General features: G+C 35.1%; 1 long non-coding RNA gene across 1 annotated transcript; it reads left to right on the forward strand.

Moving 5' to 3' along the window:
• Positions 1 to 3,093: 3,093 nt before the first annotated feature.
• Positions 3,094 to 5,462, forward strand: LOC140182490 (uncharacterized). Its single transcript, XR_011878157.1, has 3 exons — positions 3,094 to 3,424; positions 4,345 to 4,902; positions 4,978 to 5,462. It is a non-coding gene; the product is annotated as an uncharacterized lncRNA (long non-coding RNA).
• The last annotated feature ends 12,061 nt before the right edge of the window (positions 5,463 to 17,523 follow it).

Below are 17,523 nucleotides of genomic sequence, written 5' to 3' on the forward strand. Positions count from 1 at the left end.
GATCTCTCATCTTTGAATAATTTCTCTCATTTTTTTTGTCCCACCTATGAAATAAATGGTGAGAGATGATACTTTTGGTCTCATTAACAGAAAGATAATATTTAGTTTGCATAATAAAAAATATAAAGACGGAGGGATAATTTAAACTGGAAAACGAATTTTAATTTTCAAACCCAAATAAAAAAGTCAAATATATATCTCCATCCCTACTTTATTGGGGTTTATAAGATTTTGTTAGTTAAAAACTGTTATGAAATAGAGATAATTTAATATCAGAATCTTTGCCTTTGTTTATAGTATTTATGTGTGTACTATGATCTCCATAATTTCTTTTAAGTTTTAAGTCAACCAAATATTTTATTTTCAAGTCTACTTATCCATTCACTTATCTAGTCTAGTTTGATTATCCAAAAATTCAAATAGATATAATTTAAATTAACGATTTAATTTAATTTAACAAAAATAAATGTACTCATTTTATTATATTCATATGATTAATTACTATTAGTATTTTAATTTTCAAAACCAAATAAACATAATCAAAAGAAGTGATTTCTAATTTTTCTTCAGATTGGTATAATTTCTCTTTACCTCTCTGAAATTCAGTTACTTTTACCATTTTTGTTGAAAAAGAAGTAAGTTATAATAGCTTGATCTGGGAAGGAATTATTTAGATACACTTGATGACAAAATGTTGAAGCAAATAGCAGCTTAAGTTTGGTTCATTAACTGTTCTCCATAGCTGAAATGTTGAAACTACAATTCAATGCTTGGTAGCTAGTCACAATGTCATTGTTGGTGCTTCAGAATAAAAAGATATTCATCAGGAATCTTTTTAACCACAGCTCAGGTCTCCCTTTTGGGAAACATATTTTCTAATGCATTCAAGTTAATTGCATGAGTTGAGACATATGTTTATAATGTTGTTACTTTAAAAAAATCTATCATACTTGTGAATTTTGCTGGATTGTCAAGCTCACTAGCTCTGCTTTGAAAATTGTATTGAGTTCTTAAACTTCACATCTAGTCTAACAATTGATACCTTACTGCTCAAACATTTTATTAAAAAATTTTACTTTAATATATTCTTTGTTGTTGATTAAAACATGCAACTATTTGACACTCATTAGATAAAATAAATTTTTTATTTCTAATTTATAATTTTAGGTCGTCATGTGTTTACTATGATTTAGCTGATATGATATTATTTTTCTTGCAAGCCTAATTCCAATATTCCATTTGAATTTCAGCAATACATGAAGGAAGTCTGAACTCTGAAGAGATTGAGAGCTGCTAAGGTGAAGCATTAAAATGTGCATTGGCCATTGGGATGGTGAGCATGTCTACTATGGTAGAAAAGTTGGTTGTCTTGATATTTTAAATTCTGATTTTGAAGATAAAAAGGATTCCAACAATGTTGAAGTGCTATTTCTCCATTTATTACTATGGTCATATCCTTGTGTATTTATTATGCAAATTCTGATAATTTCCTATGTTTAAGGTACACCAATTCAGTTTGGCAGGTTTAGTTTATTCCTACCATTCTTAGAGTGAATGATCATTTTACAATGTTAAGTATCTTGCCTATGAAAATTATATTGAGGTGCATTCTATATAACTAGTAGCTTAATGTTTCCAAATTCCAAATGTGCATACAAGGAGGAAAAAAACTTCGTTTCTAGCGTGGTTGAATATATCATCTAACTTTCTTTCATTTCATCTGCTTTTTTCTCCCTTCTTTTTCAATTCACAAATGAGATATAATTATGGATAAAAATGTCTAATGAAAAATTATGCTTTCTAACTTCTAATACTTTGGTGCATTTGTATGTGCTTCTATAATAGAAAAAATATAAAAAAAATTAAAATAAATACGTAATTTTTTTTATGAAACTATCATTGTAATCAGTTTGTTCTGTGTAATTGTTTTTGGTTTTAACTTCTTGGCTAAAATCTTTTTGAGAAATTTGTGTTTGTTGAATAAATCTTTTAACTTCCAACTCTAAGTTAAAAAAATAAAATAAAAAAATACATTGTGGTCTTGAGCCGGTGGATTTTTATATTCTAGGACGTATTTCTTAGGAAGTATGTGTTTGGAAACTCAGTTGTCAACTAGAGTCTAGAGTCACAAACAACTAAATGTAAGATTGATATATATAATTTGGTATAAATAACAAATCAAATTAAACTCTAATCAAATTAAAATTAAAATAATACTATCAAAATAATTTTTTCGATTTTAAGAATGGTATATATAATTTTTTTTATTCTAATTAACAAGAATAAAAACACAATTATTTTTGGATGAGTTTCGGATATGTTAAGAAATTATTTAGTATACAATTTTATAATTTTAGATATGTTCACTAATGTATACAACAACACAATTAAACATTAGTATAACACAGTAGTGACGACCACATTTGCTTTATGACAAACAACGTTTTCTTTTTCTTTGAGTATATGGAAATTTCTATTTTATTAGTTTTGTATGCGTCGCTCAAAAGCGTATTTAAAAACCTCGTTCCAGGAGTTTACTATAGAAGAAGTGCTATATTATATATTCAGTTGTTCCCAAAATCAAAGCAGCAAAAGAGAATCAAATTCTTTTGTTATTATTTGTGTTTAAAACAAATATTTATGTTAAGAAAATATAACCACAAATTTGATGAATTTTGGATGTGTATTAAAAATATTTTATATTTTATCTTATTATTTTAGATGTGTTAAAAATTTATTTATATATAAAAAAATATAAACAAAGAACTAAACGAATTTTAAATATGTATAAAAAATATTGTGTGTATTCTCTTATTATTTTAGATGTGTTATAAATATATATAAAATAATAAAAAATACAAATAAAATAATCACACGAGGCATACTATCAATGTTTTGAAATGTTTTTAAATTTAACCGGTTGAACTGCGCTGCAAAAGACGAATCGAGCAAATGTTAAAACCGTTATTCAAAAATCGTAATTGAATTGTTGAACCGGTCGAGGACCGGTCGGTCGAACCGAACCGTAATTCGGCCGGTTTTTTGAATAAGAAACCAAATGTCGTCGTTTCATCAAGCTGATGCACAGTGCACACTCACTCCAGGGCTCCTCTCATTGAACTCCTGGTCGTCCCTCACCTCCGTCCAGCCACCGCCTGCTACCTCCGCCGTCGGAACTTCGAACAGCCAACGCCTGCTCCCTCACTTTCCCTCTATCGCGCAGCAGCCATCGCAACCTTCCTTCCCTTCCATCGCGCAGCCACTGTGCGAACGTGGAAGCCTCCGTCGCGCAGCCACGCCGCCGCCAGCGCTAGCTCTGCTCCACCGCTGTCACTGTCCTGTTCGAAGCCCGTTCGAAGGTGCTCCTTGTCTCGGTGTCTCTGTCTCCCTCTTGATTGCTCTGTTGAAGGCTTCTAGCTTCTAGGTAATTTTTTTAATTATAATTGAATAATTTTTCAATTCTGTGAATTGTGAAGTGTGAACTGTGATTTTTTATTTTTCTGTGAACTGTGAACTGAAGTTACTGAACTGAACCGTGAACTTTGTTGAATAATTATGATTAATTATTGTTAGATAAGCTATGAACTACTGAACTTTGTTGTTTGTTGAATAATTGTGAATGTGAAGTGTGAACTGTGATCTGCAATTTTTTTATTTTTCTGTGAACGGTGAACTGAAGTTACTGAACTGAACTGTGAACTTTGTCGAATAATTGTGATTAATTATTCTTAGTTAAGCTGTGAACTACTACTGAACTTTGTTGTTTGTTGAATAATTGTGAACTGTGAACTGAAGTTAATGAACTGGACTGTGAACTTTGTTGAATAATTGTGATTAATTATTGTTAGTTAAGCTGTGAACGACTGAACTTTGTTGTTTGTTGAATAGTTGTGAACTGTGAACTGTGAACTGAAGTTAATGAACTGAACTGTGAACTTTGTTGAATAATTGTGATTAATTATTGTTAGTAAAGCTGTGAACTACTGAACTTTGTTGTTTGTTGAATAGTTGTGAAAGTGTGAACTGTGATCTGTAATTTATGATTTTTTTTGTGAACTGTGAACTGAAGTTACTGAACTGAATTGTGAACTTTGTTGAATAATTGTGATTAATTATTGTTAGTTAAATTGTGAACTACTGAACTTTGTTGTTTGTTGAATAATTGTGAATAATTATTGTTAGCGCTGTGAACTACTGAACTTTGTTGTTGCTACTTCACTGGGTTGAATAATTTTTGCTGTTAAGATTATTCAATTATTGGGTTGGAGTGGTTTGCCGTGGGTTCTTGTGAACCTATGATATTGTAATTGGATTTATTGTTATTGGATTGCTGATAATTTTTAGGTCTATAACCGCCAACAATGGCTGACCAACGTCCCAAGAGACCGCGTACCGATGGTCAAGCTCAGGTTGAAGTTCCTAACGAAGACGATTACTACCGGCGACGCTACCCTCCTCAAGTCGAATTGTACGAAGAAAAAACAAGGTTAATGCAACTTTCATCTTTGAATTTGTCCAATTTCGGGATCTCAAAAGGCGGCGTGGAAACACATAAGAACTCTTTGCTTATTTCTTTTTTTGAGGATCGGCGAATCAAATAATATTTTTGTTCCAATTTCACCTTGAATTGGTCAAAATACGCGGATTTTCTTACTTTTCGTAAATGATTAGATCTAGTAACTGGCGGTTTATGGCCGACTGATATTGCGCACCATCTATAAATATTGTTTAAACCTTTTTGGTGTAAAAACCGAAAACTAAACAGTTTGTGACCCTGAAATATGCTTCCGAGATTATGCAATTGTATGTTTCTTTATTTTTTCTTTCTCATGAAAGGACAAAGTAAGGAACCGTACATATCACGAGGCCATCTTCTATCATACCAGTAAAATTCGTGACAAGGTAATTAATTACAAACTTTTTTTTTCATTCTTATTGTTCTTTTGATCTTTTGTTACTAATTACATGCATTTTCAGGCGGTTCTGGTTCTTGGATGCAGAAAGTAAGTTCTTTCTCTATATGTTAATTCATATAAATTTTGTAAATTAATCTGAATATGCAAGTAATCATAGGTGTTGGAACTGACTTAGCATCAATTTGCAAGATTTGTGTAACACATCTTTTATGAGGCCATACCAATCTCTACAATGTGTCTATGTTTTCTCTCCGCCCTCCCATTTTATTGATGGGTGTGTGAGGGCATGAGAATATATGAACAATACTATGCATAGTTAAAAAAGAAAAAAATGAAGATGACAAATACTACCTGCCATGATCAGATTGGAGGGACTTTATCTTGAGACCTATGTGGTTCTCCATTTGATTTTTAAATTGCATGAATGCTTGTAAAACTTGTGATTTTGTTTGAAGTAAAAAGATTGAAGTAAGTGTAGTAAATGCATCCACGAAAGAAATATAATATCGAAAACCATGATAAGATAACATGGGTGCTGGACCCCAAACTCAGTATAAATCATCTCTAAAGGTGCATGAAATTGAAAAGAATCAGATTGAAATGGAAGAGCATGCATCTTTGTCATGCCACAGTATTCACAAACTTTATTGTTCGTTGTATTATTATTAGAAATAGGAAAATTACATTTAGAAATGACATTCTTGATATCATTAGATGAAGCATGACCTAATTTATCATGCCGAAGAGAAAATGAGGGACAATTAGCACTGAACCTTCTAAGAACGAATTGAGAACTACATTGATTATCTCTAGGAAAATGAACTTGCTGGTTTGAGACAGATTCATTAGAAGTAGATGAAGTAATAGCAATTCTTTGAAATTCATATATGCCATGCTTAGGTATGCTCCGGAGGAGTATCTCCGGAGTTTCCCGTGATTTAACACCACAAAAAGTGGGATGAACTTCAAAGAAACAGTGATATCTTCTGCGAATTTCTGAACACTAAGTTCTGTGACATATTATGGGCATGAATGATATTTTCTTAGAAAAAATTGTCGATTTGTATCTAAAGAAATGAGATAAGTATGGCCAGTGTGTGCAATGGGAGTACCTGTTCCATTACCTAACAAAATGTGGTCAGAACCATTAAATTTGGATGCTGTTAAGAGATTTGATTGATTGGGGGTGATATGGTGAGATGCACCAGTAGAAAGATAAGCTCTTGGATTGTGGTATGATGCTGGTGGAGGATTTGGTGGGCCTGAGTTTGAACTCGAAGAAGGTGAAGATGCTTGATAATCTTGATTGTAACCATGGAAACAGGTCAAGGCAGAATGTCATATTCTGCCACAGACTTGACCACGTCCTTCCACGGCCTCTTCTGTCAGAAAAACCTCTATATAGGCTAGCTTATGCACATGCAAAATGTTTGGTCATTCTACTAAAAATTGTGTCCTATTCGGGTTTATTTTGTCCTTCTGTGTGGTGTATTGGTGTGTGAACATTTCTGATTGGTACCAGTGTAACAAAATAACCTGTGGTTACATTATATATACAGTTTCAGTTAGCTTGCCATTTAGGAAGCCATTGTCAAAATTGAATTGCCTTAAAGGTCATCCAGATCACTCTGCTATAGATAAAATCACACACCGTACTTGGTCTAACCACTGGGCTATATATTTGTTCATAGCCAACTCCTTCAGTTTGGTGAAAACCTCTGCCCACAAGTCTTGCCTTATATCTCAGAATCTTCCCATATTGATCTTTTTGGATAGCAAATATCCACTTGCTGCGAATTATGATAGTTACATTTTTAAGTCAGTTCCTAGTTCCTTGTTTATTCATTCATTTTTTCAATTTGTTTTCTGTTTGTCTTGCCTAGGTATATGCCGGCACCGACATTGCTGGGCAGGTAATCATCCAAAATCATAATCTTATTCTTAAGTTTAGCTTGTGGCTAGTTAATTTCCTGTCACAAAAAATTGCTAAGAACCAACTCTGTTTAAAGCTTAAACTATCACACAAGTTACGTTTGTGTTCTTGGTTTCCACTTACTTTTACCCTTCTACAAACAACTGACAAATATTGTTGCCGCAAATGATCTTTCAGATGTTATCGTTGTACCGAATGGGCGATTTGAGGTAGGTTACTATGGACAATAAGTTTTAAACTTCGAAATTTTTTTTTGTACTTTTCTACTTTAAATTATGATGGTCTAGCAAGTAGAATGACCAAACATTTTGGATGTGCGGTCTGAATTTTATTTCACTTTTGTTTTTTGAATTGGATAATGAAATCAAATTGTCACGGGCTAAATCTTAATTTAAACAATTAAGAAGACCTTTTGGTTGCGAAAATAATTTTGGTTTCTTCAACTCCTTCAAGTAAATAAAATTTTTATTGAATTTTACTTGCTTTATGTTGATGAGTAGGATGTTCAAATAGAAACTGAACAAGATAATACTCTTTCGAAACACAAAGCAAGTAAAATTCAATAAAAATTTTATATACTTTAAGGAGTTGAAGAAACCAAAATGATTTTCGCAACCAAAAAGTCTTCTTAATTGTTTAAATTAAGATTTAGCCAGTGACAATTTGATTTCGTTATCCAATTCAAAAAAAAATAATAAAAGTGAAATCAAATTCAGACCGCACATCCAAAATGTTTGGTCATTCTACTTGCTAGACCATCATAATTTAAAGTAGAAAAGTACAAAAACCTTTTCGAAGTTTAAAACTTATTGTTACCTCAAATCGCCCATTCGGTACAACAGTGGAAACCAAGAACACAAGCGACACTTATGTGATAGTTTTAGCTTTAAACAAAGTTGGTTCTTAGTAATTTTCTGTGACAGGAAATTAACTAGACACAAGCTAAACTTAAGAATAAGATTGTGATTTTGGATGATTACCTCCCCGGCAATGTCGGTGCGGGCATCAACTGCATATACCTAGGCAAGACAAACAAGAAACAAATTGAAAAAATGAATGAATAAGATAAGGGACTGACTTAAAAATGTAACTATCATAATTCGCAGCCAAGTGGATATTCTCCCTCCAAAGAGTATATGGGAAGATTTTGAGATATAAGGCAAGACTTGTGGGCAGAGGTTTTCACCAAGCTGAGGGAGTTGGCTATGAACAAATATATAGCCCAGTGGTTAGACCAAGTACTGTGTGTGATTTAATCTATAGCAGTGTCATCTGACCCTTAAGGCAATTCAATTTTGACAATGCCTTCTTAAATGGCAAGCTAACTTAAACTGTATATATGATGTAACCACAAGGTTATTCTGTTACACTGGTACCAATAAAAAATGTTCACACACCAGTACACCACAGAAGCATAAAATAGACTCGAACAGGGCACAATTTTTAGTAGAATGACCAAACATTTTAGATGTGCATACGCTAGCCTATATAGAGGTTTGGCAGAAGAGACCGTGGACAAGGATCTGCCTTGACCTGTTTCCATTGTTACAATCAAAATTATCAAGCATCTTTACCTTCTTTGAGTTCAAACTCAGGCCCACTAATTCCTCCACCAGCATCATACCACAATCCAAGAGCTTATCTTTCTACTGCTGCAAAATTTTCAAACAATTCCTGGTTTCCAGATACTAGTGCATCTCACCATATCACCCCCGATCAATCATATCTCTTAACAGCATCCGAATTTAATGGTTCTGACCACATTTTGTTAGGTAATGGAACAGGTACTCCCATTGCACACATTGGCCACACTTATCTCATTTCTTTAGATACAAATCGACACTTTTTTCTAAGAAAATATCATTCATGCCCCTGATATGTCACAGAACTTAGTGTTCAGGAATTTGTAGAAGATATTCACTGTTTCTTTGAATTTCATCCCACTTTTTGTGTGTTAAATCACAGGAAACTCAGGAGATACTCCTCCGTGGCATACCTAAGCATGACATATATGAATTTCAAAGAATTGCTATTACTTCATCTACTTCTAATGAATCTGTCTCAAACCAGCAAGTTCATTTTCCTAGAGATAATCAATGTAGTTCTCAATTTGTTCCTAGAAGTTTCAGTGCTAATTGTCCCGCATTTTCTCTTTGGCATGATGGATTAGGTCATGCTTCATCCAATGTAATCAAGAATGTCATTTCTAAATGTAATCTTCCTATTTCTAATAATAATACAACGAACAATCAGGTTTGTGAATACTGTTGCATGGCAAAGATGCATGCTCTTCCATTTCAATCTGATTCTTTTCAATTTCATGCACCTTTAGAGATGATTTATACTGATGTTTGGGGTCCAGCACCATGTTATCTGATCATGGTTTTCGATATTATGTTTCTTTTGTGGATGCATTTATAGACTTACTTCAGTCTTTTTACTTCAAACAAAATCACAAGTTTTACCGTCATTCATGTAATTTAAAAATCAAATGGAGAAGTCTCAAGATTAAGTCCCTGCAATCTGATCATGATCATGGCAGGGAGTATTTGTCATCTTCATTTTCTTCTTTTTTAACTATGCATGGTATTGTTCATAGATTCTCATGCCCTCACACCCATCAACAAAATGGGAGGGCTGAGAGAAAACGTAGGTACATTGTAGAGATTCCTATGGCCTCATAAAAGATGTGTTATACAAATATTGCAGATTGATGCTAAGTCAGTTCCAACACCTATGATTACTTGCATATTCAGACGAATTTACAAAATTTATATGAATTAAAATATAGAGAAAGAATTTACTTTGGTTGCCCCAACCTTAGCACAAAAAATGGATAGGATGCCTGTACCTTATCCAAGAACCAAAACCGCCTGAAAATGCATGCAATTAGTAACAAAAGAACAATAAGAATGGAAAAAAAGTTTGTAATTAATTACCTTAGTCACGAATTTTACTGGTATGATAGAACAACCTCGTGATATGTACGGTTCCTTACTTTGTCACAAACTGTTAATTTTTGGTTTTTATAGGTTTAAACAATATTTATAGCTAGATGATGGTGCGCAATATCAGTCAGCCATAAACCGCTAGTTACTAGATCTAATTCTCCACGAAAAGTAAGAAAATTCGCGTATTTCGACCAATTCAAGGTGAAATTGGAACAAAAATATTATTTGATTCGCCGATCCTCAAAAAAAGAAATAAGCAAAGAGTTCTTATGTGTTTCCACGCCGCCTTTCGAGACCCCGAAATTAGACAAATTCAAAGATGAAAGTTGCATTAACCTTGTTTTTTTCTTCGTACAATTCGATTTGAGGAGGGTAGCATCGCCGGTAGTAATGGTCTTCGTTAGGAACTTCAACCTGAGCTTGACCGGTCTATTTGGATGTTGGTCAGCCATTGTTGGCAGTTATAGGCCTAAAAATTATCAGCAATTCAATAACAATAAATCCAATTACAATATCACAGGTTCACAAGAACCCACGGCAAACCATTCCAACCCAATAATTGAATAATCTTAACAGTAAAAATTATTCAATAATTATTCAACCCAGTGAAGTAACAACAACAAAGTTCAGTAGTTCACAGCGCTAACAATAATTATTCACAACTATTAAACAAACAACAAAGTTCAGTAGTCAAGTAAGCTCTAACTCGACTCGTTAATAGCTCGATAAGCTAAACTCGTAAGCTGGTGAGTTAATCTTGAGCTCATAAATTAAATGAGCCGATCTTGAACTTGGATAAGCTCAATAAAAAAAGGATTTCTGATACTACAAGCAGTTATTTGAAGTTCTATCATGCCAAGTGACTAGTATGAGTGATGATGTTTTGCACCCTTCATTTGACAAGAAAGCATGCATCTTCTATAATGAGGGACAGAGCAAAAGAGTGTGTCAGGGGTTAACCACTTCAACACACACAACTTCTTTGGATTTTGGATGGGGTTAGCAGTGTCACAGACTCACATGACACATGCATAGAAACATTAATTTCACACTATATATATAGTTGTAAGGGGCATGATTCTGGGGTTCACTTGTATTAGTATACGTGAGGTTGACATGCAAAAACTATCATAAACACAATGACAAAGTCATATATCAGTGAGGGCCCAGAAGCAATTATGATACATCAATTTTTTGCAAAGTGGTTGCATCCTGGTATGTTCTTCAATGTTTGCATACTTCAGTTCACTTAAGGAGGTCGTTTTATTTATTTTTTTCATTCAGTTGATGGAAAAGTAAAAAAGAAAAAAATCTTTATTTACAAAATGGTAAAGATCTAAATGCATACACATATTTTATTAGTGCTGATTTTGGGTTGGTAGATAAGATCAACTTTTAAGGCTCCTATGTCTTGCTTATTGATGGTTGTATCTAGCTGTTTAAATTTCAAGTAATATTTATTTAGTTTAGAAATTTAATTTTAATACACTAATAAATTTGTTTTAGCATTTTATACATACATTTAAATAATTATAGTTTTAATGAAAAATGCTAGAAGACCATTAGAATTTATTATTTTTGACTATCAGATAGTCATCAATATTTAAAAGTGTTGAATAAAAGTATGTCGTTGAATTACTGAACGAAAAAAATTGAATTAACAGCTAAAAATAATTGTCAAAAGGGATAAATTCTAATAGTCTTAATCATTTCTCTTATTTTATTAACTATGTAAAAATGATCATTCAAAAAGAACAAATAAAATTAAATAATTTTGTAAAATATTTTATTCGATAGATGCATCAAAATTAAATTCTTAATTTATAACTAACACTCTCTCTTTATCTTTTATTTTTAAATTTTTCAAAAATTATTTTTAAATAATGATAATTTAATCATTTAAAGTTATTTAAAAATTTTTCCGTTGCCAAATACTTTACCTTGTATATTCCTATTTCCTTTAACTACTTTAAAATAATAATAATAATAACAATGATCCTGGCAAATGCTAACCTACATTGGACTTTGGTAGATCAAGGCAGCTCTACGGATATCCTGTTTAAGCCCGCCTTTGACAAGCTCGGGTTAGAGGAAAAGGATCTAAGGGCATACCTGGATAGCCTCTTTGGACTGGGAGATATCCCGATCCGACCTCTAGGTTACATCTCATTATACACCACCTTCGAAAAGGGAGCCAGGTCGAGGACACTAAGTATCGACTTCATTGTAGTCAACGAAAATTCAACATACAATGCCCTAATAGGTCGGACAACCCTAAATTGACTTGCAGCCGTCGTTTCCACCCCACATCTTTGCATGAAGTTTTTCACAGCTAAAAGGAGATCAAAGGCTAACAAGAAAATGTTATAATGAGAGCCTCAGTTTGAAAGGCAGCTCAGAGGGCAAAGAAGTCAATACAATTGAGTTAGGCGGAGTTCGAGTTCGAGAAGAACTACGACCCCAACCAGAAGGCAAAACAGAGGAGATACAAATCGGAGACCACCCCGACAAAACAACGAGTATAGGGGCGAACCTGAAAGAAAGCCTGAAGAAATAGCTCGTTGAATTATTAAGGAAAAACTCTGACCTCTTTGCCTGGAAAGCTTCTGACATGTCCGGTATAGATCCCGACTTGTTATACCATAGGCTTGCTATGTACCCAGGCTCTCGACCTATTCAGCAAAAACGTAGAAAGCTCGGACTAGAGCGAACACAAGTCGTCAAAGAACAAGTGCAGGCTCTGCTAGATGCATGATTCATAAGGAAGGTCAAGTATCCGCTTTGGCTGGCCAATGTGGTGTTGGTAAAAAAGCAAAACAGAAAATGGAGAATGTGCGTCGATTACACTGACCTCAATAAAGCTTGCTCTAAGGACCCTTATCCACTCCCTAGCATCGATGCTCTGGTCGACTCCACTTCAGGCAACAGATACTTGTCCTTTTTGGACGCCTACTCGGGATACAATCAAATCCCGATGTATAAGCAAAATCAAGAAAAGACCTCAATTTTTAGTGGCTTTAACATGCATATGTTTGTTTTGTGTCTTTACTTTGTAATTTTATCTCTGTTGTAATTAGTTTATATCCAGCTTTCACTGTACTTACTGCTTAATGCCTTATTGTTGTATTACCAATAAAATTATATTTTTCGGGTTTTTACTGTTTTATTTTATTTTATTTTACCAATAAAACTATTTCGGAACAAATTGTTCATCCACAACACACCTGGTCTGCAGAATGAACCGACCATGTTATTAAGGTGAAACAATTATATAGTACTAAATGAACGGAACATTATCCATTAAATAAAATCAAATTCAAAATAGCTTTTTCGCAGAATGAACCAAACATGTTATTAAGGTGAAACAAGTGTATAGTACTAAATGAACGAAACATTATCCATTGTATAAAATCAAATTCAAAACAGCTTTCTGCATAATGAACCGAAGACGTTATTAAGGTGAATCAACTATATAGTACTAAATGAACGGAACATTATCCACTATATAAAATCAAATTCAAAACACTTATGTCTACAATTTAGAGATTATCAATTCAATTCAATTCAGAATACTTGCGTACATTCAATTCAATTAAATTTAGCAATTGTATTCTGTTCCGAGGGTTACCTGAAACCGAATGATGTTTGTGCTTGGAGGTGAGGCCCAAATGCTTGAGGGAGTGGTCTCCGACTTGTCCCGCGTCAGAGAGCTGCCGTCCGAGTTGCGTGTCTGAAAAGGTAGGGGGTGGTACCTGCAAGACACTCAAATGCCTAAGTCAGCAAGGGGTTAAGCATGTTTTTGATGTATTGGAACTTAAAGGTACCTGAGTCTGTCAGGGTATTTATAGGTGATGAACCAATAACCACCATTGGAGTAGTTCCACTTCTGGTGGTAGATAACCGTCCCTTCATCTTAGGGCTGTTGAGATCTCCTTTCTAGAAGTGGGTGAGAGATTTAGGGAGGCAGTTACTTACGTGGGTAAGTATAAGTTGCTCGTTTTCGTCGATTCCGACCTCCTCAAAGAGGTCGGATATATGGTAGAGGCTACTCTCTCAGTAGGGCCTTTTCAACTTTATTGGGCGTAGCTTATGTTTTGGGTCAGGGTATGAACAGTGCCCCTACTTGAGTCCGATCTCTTTACTTTGAGTCGGATTCAAGTATGAGTGAAGTCGGAGATATTTAGGTCGGTATCTTTTGTCAAGTCGAAAAACCAATGTGATTTTGAATAAAAGTGACGTGATTTCAGGTTGCCAACCGTCGCATCCGTTAGCTTTTCGCATTAACACGTGGGGGGCAGTTACGTTGGTAACGGCAAACCATTTAAATGAGTGGGACGTTTTACGCTTTCTCCCTCTTTCTCTTTCTTCTTTTTCGTCTTCCTCTGTGAACTTTCTTTCTTGCTTCCTTCGTCTTCCAGTGTTTGGTGCTTCAAAATGCTTGCTCTTCCTTTGTTGAGATTTCCCTCTCTTCGTTCTTCTCCAAAGAAAGGTTAGTTCCTTACTGTTTAAACTTTTTTCTGGCTTTACGGCATTCTTTACTGTTTCTGCAATTTCTGCCTGATGAACTAGGTGACTGTCAAGGGATTTTATGTGGTTTTATATGTCTCTATTGTCGTCTTGTTGCTGTACTCGTTAGAAGCCTTCAAGACCTGTTGTGTTTCGCTTTTTCTTTAAAAGTTTATTTCTTTGTGTCTATGGGCTGCTCTTTAAAAGAAAACTGCCCCTGTTTCGAACTTGTTTGTAATGATTCCCTTTTTTGTGTAATGTAGGTATACCATCCTATATGTCTCGATCATCTGTTTCCAAAATGTCTTCGAGGGTTCCTAAGGACTTGTTGAGATGGGTAGATGTCTCAGTTCTTTGTGAAATTCCTTTAGTAGATAGTGTTTTGTGGATGAGTTTCGAAAGCACCACAGGTTCTGCAGTTCTGGGGAGGATGAAGTGAAGTACGAATTGGTTGCCCCTGATTCTGAGGATCGAGTCTATTTTGGTCGAGTTATAGATTCTGAACCCCACTTCATTTTCATGTATGATTGTTTTTTCACCCGGCTTGGGGTGACTTTTCCTTTTTCTGATTTTGAAACGGAAGTCCTGTCTTACTGCAGAGTAGCCCATTCCCAACAAATTCTTGGGGTTTCATGAAAATCTACCAGCTTGTCAGTCGCAAGCTTGGTTTTCCAATTTCTTTAAAGATATTCTTCTTTCTGTTTCATCTTACCAAACCCTTTAGTGCCACTTCTAATAAAAACAAACAGTAATAGGTTTCCTTCCAAGCCATTCAAGGTCAGAAAGTCTTTTCCATTTTTGACGAATTCTTCCATGATTTCAAGAATTTCTTCTTCAAAGTCCGAGCCGTAGAGGGTCACCATCCCTTTTTTCTAAATGAGAATAATGAGCCTCACTTTCCACTATATTGGATAGAGACAACCTCTGTTGAAAAATAAAATTTAGTAGATTTGGACGAAGTCGAAGAGGATGTGGTCGAATTTCTCTGAGAGGCTTGGGGGTGGGCTCCAAACCTCGACACAAAAAAGTTCCTTCTCGGAATTCCAAGTTATATTGGTACCAAGCTAGGTAGCCGTTTACTTTTTATTTGTAGATTTTTTTTTTGCTTTTCCGACCTATCTGCTTTTCTGACCTGTTTGCTAACGCCCTCAAGTTTCTTTTTCAGAAAAAATGAAAAGTGGATCTAAGGCGTACCTTAAGGTCCAGGAAGCAAAGAGGAACGCTCGCGCCCGAGCTGCTCAATCGCAAGAGGGCAGAACGTCGGCGACACCTTCTCCTCAGAAGTCGGATTCGGGGACCTCTTCCTCTTCCCTGGGTAAGTTGGTAAATCCTCTTCCTCCTCCTCCTCCTCTTCCTTTTTTAGTTGCTATCCCACCTATCCCTCCCTTCTCGGAGCCAAGTTCCAAGAAGAGAAAAACCTTGGAGCCTGATTTTTCCAATATTGGCAACGCTGGATTTGACGGAGTGAAATTCTGTGAGAAGCACATTATGCCCCGCAGTTCCATTTCTATGGATGATGCTTCGATCAGAAATCATCTCCAGGTTTTGATTTGGGGAGGGATAAGGACTACTGAGGATTGCACTTCCCTCCTGAAAGAGCTGGATAGGACTCCTCTGAATGCCACTTAACGTTCTTTGGAGTCCCTTCAGGCCGAGGTGGCCACTCTTCGGGGGGTAGAAAAGGAGCTGGAGGAGGAAAAGGCAACCCTCAAGGCCGAGCTCCGGAAATCACGTGGTGGCAAGCCACGGTACTTTACCCAGGGAATCTCATATCTCAGATCATTTGATTATTCAAGCCAAATATCATACATAATCATTCATAACATTTCATAGTCAATTCAACGCCTTTTCAGCTTTACTTCACCCCCAAGTTATCCCCATTTCCTAACTTCACTTGATTATCAAACTTAATACTGTTATTTATGACTAGAAGAATGAAAATAGATGTATAGAAGTTTGAAATTGGGTTTAAAACTCAGAAAAAATATGTTTGCTGAAATAGGGGCCACGCGTACGCGTGGCTCACGCATACGCGTGGGAGTGTAAAAAGGCAGCTCACGCGCGCATCCCCTTGTCATGCGTACGCGTAGATGAATACTTCATGTCACGCGTACGCGTGGGCTATGCGTACGCGTGGACATGCATGCTGGTCTATTATGCGTACACATAGGGCTACCCGCGTACGCACAGTTAAAAATTCCATGCCATGCGTACGGGTGGGCGTACGTTTTCCTAAAAGCCTGATTAGGCAGAAAGCTGCAGAATTACATAATTTTTAACCAAACTTCCGACGCTCATAACTTAATCATTTTAAATCGTTTTTCATCCGTTCTTCGAACAGCATAAACTTCACGAACCCAATTTTAATTTAAAACAAGTTGGAAACAAATTGAGGGTCCAGAAGCTAAGTTATAGCTCGCCGAAGTTTGGCCCAAAACCAAATTTTGCAAAATTCCCAAACCTCATTTCCATTCAAAAATGATTATTTTCATCACCAAACCTGCATTTTTCAATACAGTATACCCTTCCTCATCATCACAACAATCACCACAATAAACCTACCTCAAATAAACATTAATACAGATATACTATTCAAATCCATCAACCAAAACCAACCAAAAACCATAGTTTACAAATCCTAGGCTTATAACACAATTCTCATCACAACAACCACCACAATAATCATACCTCAAATCAATAATTTACCAAATCATCAATTAATCAACAAGCACCAAACCAAACATGTTTCTCAACAAGATACTAAACAATAAATATACACATGCATTCCAACTTATCCTACGGTCATCTAGGCTAAGTTTTCACAGAATATTATATATTAAATACAAAAAACCTAAACCATACCTTGGCCGGTTTTCACGTATTGTCCAAGGTAACTTACTGAAATAAACACATCCCCCCAAAAGTTCAATAAAACAGCTTCCTCTAAGTTCTAATATCCACAATTTCAAGCTCCAATTATTTATTCATAACCTAATACACATTCATAACACATATATACCCAATTTAATACCCAAGGCATAAATTTAGTAAGTTAAATAGGATTTATGATATCTTCACCTTACCCAAGCTTCGTATAAGCAAGAGTGAACGTTTTCCTAAAGCTAATTGGATCCTAAAACATCAAAGAGCAAAGAAATTCAATACTTCCACTTAATTTTCGAAAATTGGGGAAGAAGAGGCTGAGAGTGAATAAGCG

This window comes from Arachis hypogaea, chromosome 19 (genome assembly GCF_003086295.3).
Source record: "Arachis hypogaea cultivar Tifrunner chromosome 19, arahy.Tifrunner.gnm2.J5K5, whole genome shotgun sequence".
Classification (NCBI taxonomy): Eukaryota; Viridiplantae; Streptophyta; class Magnoliopsida; order Fabales; family Fabaceae; genus Arachis; species Arachis hypogaea.